Here is a 6735-nt window from a genome sequence, read left to right as displayed (position 1 = left end):
AGAGAGACCTTTTGAGTGGTAGGAATATGGGCTTGGTGGGAAAATTCTTGGGATGGAACCACAAGTTCATCTTCTTGAGAGGGAAGAAACTCCTGCAAAACGACAGCGTTTAGGATATTTAAGAAAATTTTGAAGACTAAAATTAATTTAAATAATTTAGGAAGTAATTACCTCTATGTTGTTGATGTTGTCTTTGGTTATATCAAGTTTCTCTTTATTGTGATTCCATTCCTTTTCCTTTTTTGACTCACAAGATCCAATTTTCAAGTGCTAAATGTTAAATTGTTCAATCCAATTAGTAGAGCCAAAAATAAATAAAAGAAAACATTATGGTTTTTCTAATCTATAATTTTTAGAAAACAAAAATTAGTTTTTTTTTTAACTTATAAATTGCATAATAAGTATTTAAAAATAAAACAATACTACTTTACCTTTTCTTTTCTTTCTGTTAACAACATCAAATAAGAAACAAAAATACAATAATAAGAAGAACATTATGATTACCACATGAGTTTTGAAAGGTTTGATGAGAAAATTTCTAAAAGGAAATGAAGAGTTAATGTTGACAAGAGGAAGTTTCCTCCAAAACAACAACATTTGAGATCTATAAAATACGTCGTTTGAAATCATTTTGTTTTTTTGTATGTTTTTTTTCTCTTTTTGATGTGTGGGATAAAGAGAGGTTCATTGGTTAATTTATATGCCCAAAATTAAATTTAATTGTGAGTTTTTTTTTTTGCAAGTTTTTTCTAGTTAATTAATTTTTCTTAATAAACTCTTTGCTAATTAATATAAAGAAGACTTTATAAACAATTTGGGAGGGAGGTTATTCCGATTTGCCAGTTTTATTTTGTTCCATTTAAGGGTTTTATTTATAAAATAATTATTATATGAACAAAGAGAATTAACTATGCAAAAAAAAAAAAAAAAAAAAAAAAAACTTTCATTTACTCGATTTTGTTTTTTTTCTCAAAAATCCAAATTTTTTATTTTTTTACAATAATTACTGGATGGGAGATTGGACCTCTGATCCATATTAATACCACTAAATTAAACTCACTTTTGGCAAAAACCCAAAATTCTGGTAACTAAAAAATGGTTCTAATAAGTTAGTATAGTATATGGATTTTTATATTATTATTATTATTGTTTTGTTTGTTCTATTGAAATTAATTTATTATGTTTTACTTTTCCTTTTGTGTTCTGTGTTTTATTTTTCCCTTCAGTTTTTCTTATATGACGTTTCTTTTAATGTTAATGTTTTTTCTTTCGCAATAAAAACTAGTTAATGTTTCTTTTAGTTTTGTTTAAATAAAAACGTTAACGTTTTTTCTAAACTAATTTCTTTATATTCAAATATAACTAGAAAATAATTATTTCTAAATTTAGTACATTATTTTTAAGAAACTAATTCATATTATATAATATACTTATTATTTCAAATTTTACTTGTTTCTAGTATATATATATGGATTGGGACTATGAGAAGCATTAGTAGACTTTAGTTAATTTTAATTAATTTCTAGAATTTTAATTTTAGAGTTATGCGTGTTTTAAATTAGTTTCTAGAAAATAATTATTTTTAGAGTTATGGATTGGAACTCTTGTATTGTATCAAAATTATCATTATGTAACCACATAGAATATATACTTATTAAATATTATGATATAATTAACATTTTTATTATAGTAATATGAATATGATAATGTAAACCTCAATATCAAGGGAAGAGATACATTTCAATTAACATTGAAATATACACGTGTTGACAAATCTTATAATGTTATTATCATTTTTTTAATACAACATAGCGAAGGAAATTTGATATAAATTTTATTTATTAGTATGTGGGTTGGATTCAATATCTAATACTTATCATCGATTTTTTTTTGTTTTTGTTTTTATTTTTCTATTTTTGTTTTTGATTTTTTTGTTATTCATATGTTGATTTTGTTTGTTGGAGTTGAATTTCTTCAAATGAAAGAGCAAAATCATATCCCTTAGGTCTCTGTTTTTGTTTTTTGCAATGTGATATATTATATTGTATTTAATGTAATATTCATTGAATAATGTTTAGTAATATGCTCAACCACCCATTTAATATTGACTGGTCCATACCTGTTTTACTTAATCTGATTTTACTCCTTTTATTTCTTGTTTAATGAACTCACTATTTAAACTTAATGAGGTTAGGTGCACCCAAATCTCCTGACCAAAAACCCCTCAACATCCCTTCTATTTATACATGACTTTCTCCTCTATGTTCTCTTGAGAAATCTCCACTGCCTCCTTTGATACAGTTTGTTGGTGAGTCATTGTTCTCATCTTCCCTTTCTTTTTTTTTTTTTTTTTTTTCACTTTCGACTTCAATCATTTGGATACTTTTCCTTTTGTAATATTTTTGTTTCCCTTCTCTTACTTCAATGTTTTTACATTCATACAAGGGTGGTTACGAATCGAACGATTGTGCTCAAAGAGGTACACTTTCATTCCATTCTTTTATAATAAATAAGATATTTCATTAACATGGGTTTATTACTTTTGTTAGATAATTTCTTATCTGTCTCTATATATTCTTGGTGTTTTGACCTTTAGTCATTCCAAACCTAATAAAAAGGTAAGTTGCAGTATGTTTAATTGTTATTTCATTTGCATTTATCTTCATCATAGTCTAAATACTTTGTTTTCTTTCTTGTAGGTGCCAAACTAATTACACATTTCCACATTTCCTTCTCAATTAGTTTGAGGTTCATTAGTTTTACGTTCAGAATATACTTTTTTATAATTCAATATCTATCTATAAATTTTGGTGGACTATTTGTAATAGATTGAGACTGTGGGTCATTGTTATTTAAATATATTTATTTTCAAATATAATTGGACATTGTTGAGAACACTATTATTTGCTTATAGATAGTTGTTATTTTATATACTATTCAGGGTGAGTGCAATACATGTTAATATGAAACTACAAATTTTATTTTTCTTACTAGAATCTGAGAATCTTCGATTTATATTTTTATACGATGCTATTTTTTATAGCTTGAAATGTACAAAAATGTAGCCAATTGAAATATATAATTAAACCATAAAAAAAGTTTGATATTTCATTTTCAAGGGTCATTGAAATACAAAAGTTTTAAACTCTATCGTTTGAAATGCCAAATATTTTTTTTAAAATTTAATGTGCAAAATGTGCAAAATTATTATTTTGTTAAAATTTTGTGCAAAATGTAAATTTTAACCGTAGGAGAAAAAAATTGGTTTAAAAAAAGGTTAATCTATATTCTATAAATTGGCCAAAAGACACCATATAATAGTTGGTTTTCTGGTTTTTGTAAGATTTTGGTTTTAAGATTAACATTTAAGTGTCATCCCTTCTATTTAAACCAAAAGTACTCTTCATATATTTTGGAGACACCAATTTCTGATCTCTCTTTAAGTTTAAGTCCTGAGCTATTTGTCAACCTAATCATATATTAACTGAAAAGATAAGCCTAACGAACCATTAGTTATTGAAAAATATCTAGATATCATTGAGCTACACTTATAATTTGGCAATGTTGCCCCATTATTATTCTTTACAACGTAATAAAATAAGGTTGCATTAGGATAGGTATAGCTTTAATTGTTGCTCTTTGTTTACCAATGAGAACCCTAAACCTTAACCCCACCAAAACCCTAAAAAACTCTAAACCATAACTATTGGAACTCCTAAATCCTAAGCCCCTAAAAAACCCTTAAATCCTATACCGTAACACTTATAATTGGTATTGACTGCCCTAATTATGAAATTATGGGTAGAGCATACGAATAGGTCTTAATTGTCAATATTTGTCATTTTGTAAATAAAGCTAAGTTCATTAGTATTGTCTTAATACTAAGTACAATTCATCCTTTTAGGATCTATTTATTTCCCCCCTTACCCTAGTAAGATGGAAATTGTTGAGGAGCTTTTGCAATCCTAATAATTATTATAGAGTCTCAAATGCAGTTGTTCATAACATTGACCATGTTGCTTATCAATCACCAAAGGATAGAAGAACAACTAGCATACATTAAACACTACATTCGACAATTTACTTTCTTTCGCCTCATTTATGAGAGTGACTTGGCATATCGTGAAAGTACTCGAATGAATAGAATAACATTTATGTTTATTGTAATATGCTTAGGATGACGAGATGTTTGGAACCAATTAGATGTGTTGGTATTGAAGAGATGTTAGCAATATTCCTACACATTCTTGCTCACGATATTAAGAATTGAGTAGTATGCACACAATTTTTGAGATCTAGTGAAACGGTCTTGAGATATTTCAATGCAGTTCTCAGAGCAGTAATACAACTTTACATCGTCTTTTTGAAACCCCCGATTTGATTACAAGTACATGTATCGATTGGATGATGGAAATCGTTTTAGGTACAAAAAAGTTTCAGTACTATTCTATGAATGCATCTGAAATAACTTTATTGACATTGTCTCAAATTATCATGATTAGCCCAATCCCAATAGATTTTTCTGGATGCATTGGACGATAAATACATCAAAGTGAATGTTAGTGTCATTGATCGATCACGATGTAGGACGAGAAAGGGGAAAATTTCCACGTATGTTCTTGTAGTATGTGATCAAAACAGACAGTTCATATTTGTTATGTCAGGATAGGAAGGTGCAAGCACCGACTCTAGGGTTCTTAGGGATGCAGTTGCTTGACTGCACAGACTGAGGGTTCCAAAAGGTATAAGAATCAATCATGTACAATATAAAACATGCGTAAATGCAATAATACACATATTTGACAATAAAAAACTTGTACATGATACTATTATCTGTGTGTGCTGGCTACCCCAATGCTGAAGGATTCCTGGCTACACTATAGAGGAGAACATTACCATCTCTTATACTAGCGTTTAATAGGAAACACACCACAACTTTGAGGAAATTTTTCAACATGAAGAATTCTTCAACAAGGAATGTTATCAAGTGAGCATTCACATTGTTAAAGGGGCGTTGAGAAATTCTTAGGGGAACAACCTTCTACCCGGGTTGCAATGTCAAACGATAGCTACGCGTTGCCCGATTCACAACCTGATCATAAGGGTAATGGGGATGGTTGCTATGCTTGATGAGTTTGTGGATGAGAATTCTATATTTTCTTTTCTGAAGGGGGAGAATATCGAATTTATTGAGACATCAGATGAATGGGCCCAATTTAGAGATGATTTGGTGGCCCAAATGTTTTCCTAGTGGCAACAATCATGATTGTTTTTCTGATAGAAAAATTGAAATGTTGTTTATGATAGAAAAATTGAAATGTTGTTTACTTATTGAAAAATATTTATGTATTTGAATTGTAAACCCAAGACTTTCCTTAGATTATTTGCTCTTGTCACATATTGTAGGATGTTGGATTTAAGTTATTCCATTGTTGAAGAAAAATGACAAAACTTTTGGTTGAGGTTGTCTTTGATAATTTTGGAATTTATTAATAAAGAAAAGAAAAGAAAGGAAATAAAGAAAAAGAAAATAAAAGAAAATAAAAGGAAAAGGGAAAAAGGAAAAAGAAAAAAAGGAAAATGAAAGGAAATGGAAACCCATTCTGTGCTTAATGGTATAAAATGAGAACCCACCACCACCTAACTCATTTCAGCCCATTTCTCCATCATTTCCCATCAGATTTTCAGAGCATTTTGAGAGAGAGAGTGAAGGAAGAGGAAGAAGAAGCTTGCTGCAGGTTGGAGGTTGAAGAAGGGAGGAAAAAGTTCATGCAAGTGCAACCATGGAAGAATCTAGGTTCAACCTGCCTATCTCTGGTTTTTAAGTCTGTTTGAGCTACACAAGAAGAACTAAGAGATGAAGCCTGACTTTCTTGAAATTAATCTAGTTTTTAACAAATTTCATGAAGGAAGCTTGAGCTAAATCTGAAGTTAAGTTAATGGTTTTTGAAAAGGAAAACAGAGCACAAAATTTTCGTGTAAATCAGAAGAATCTCTGGTTTTCTCTGGTTTTTCGAACATTCTGGGGTTTACAGGTTGAATTAGAAGCTCAATTAGGTATGGTTCGAAAGCTTATTCAATTTCCTATAACTTACATGAAGAATTTGTGAGTCATAAATGATTAGAAGTAGGTTTAATTTCAGGAGAAAGATAAAGGGTAGCAGAGACGCACAAATCTGTATTTACTGCGTTCGGGGGATTCTTGGATAAATCCTTCAGGTAAGTTATAGAAAGTTTCAAAATGAAGATTTTGATATATAGTACATTATGCTCAAGTATTGAGGAAGATATGATTATTGGAAGTTAGGGTATTGAATCTGGAAAATCTGGAAAAAAGAGTGTGAAGTGTGATTTTATTTCTAGAATTTAGAATTCATGAGCATGGAAAGACAAGACAATTTATAGTTCTGATGCTCGATCTTGGTTTGTTTGATAGGCCAAGAGGAAATAGGCCGAGTCTACAGACCAGGGAACTAGCTAAGACTGTGAGTGACAAAACGAATTTTGAAAATAATTTCTAAACTGTAATTTATGCTTAAATGGTTTACATGCTTGAATATGAACTTATGAATGATACATGATTTCTATGAATGGTTTCAAGCATAAGTTTTGAGCTTAGATTTTCTAATGAGGTTTATATACGAGCACGTGATTATTGACTTCCTGAAAAGCAGTTGAAACGATATCATTTAAAGTAAAGTATGTATTAGTGAGTACTGTTTAAAGATTTTCAGT

Source organism: Benincasa hispida, chromosome 12 (assembly GCF_009727055.1).
Source record: "Benincasa hispida cultivar B227 chromosome 12, ASM972705v1, whole genome shotgun sequence".
NCBI classification, from domain to species: Eukaryota; Viridiplantae; Streptophyta; class Magnoliopsida; order Cucurbitales; family Cucurbitaceae; genus Benincasa; species Benincasa hispida.
This window is presented reverse-complemented; position numbering follows the sequence as displayed.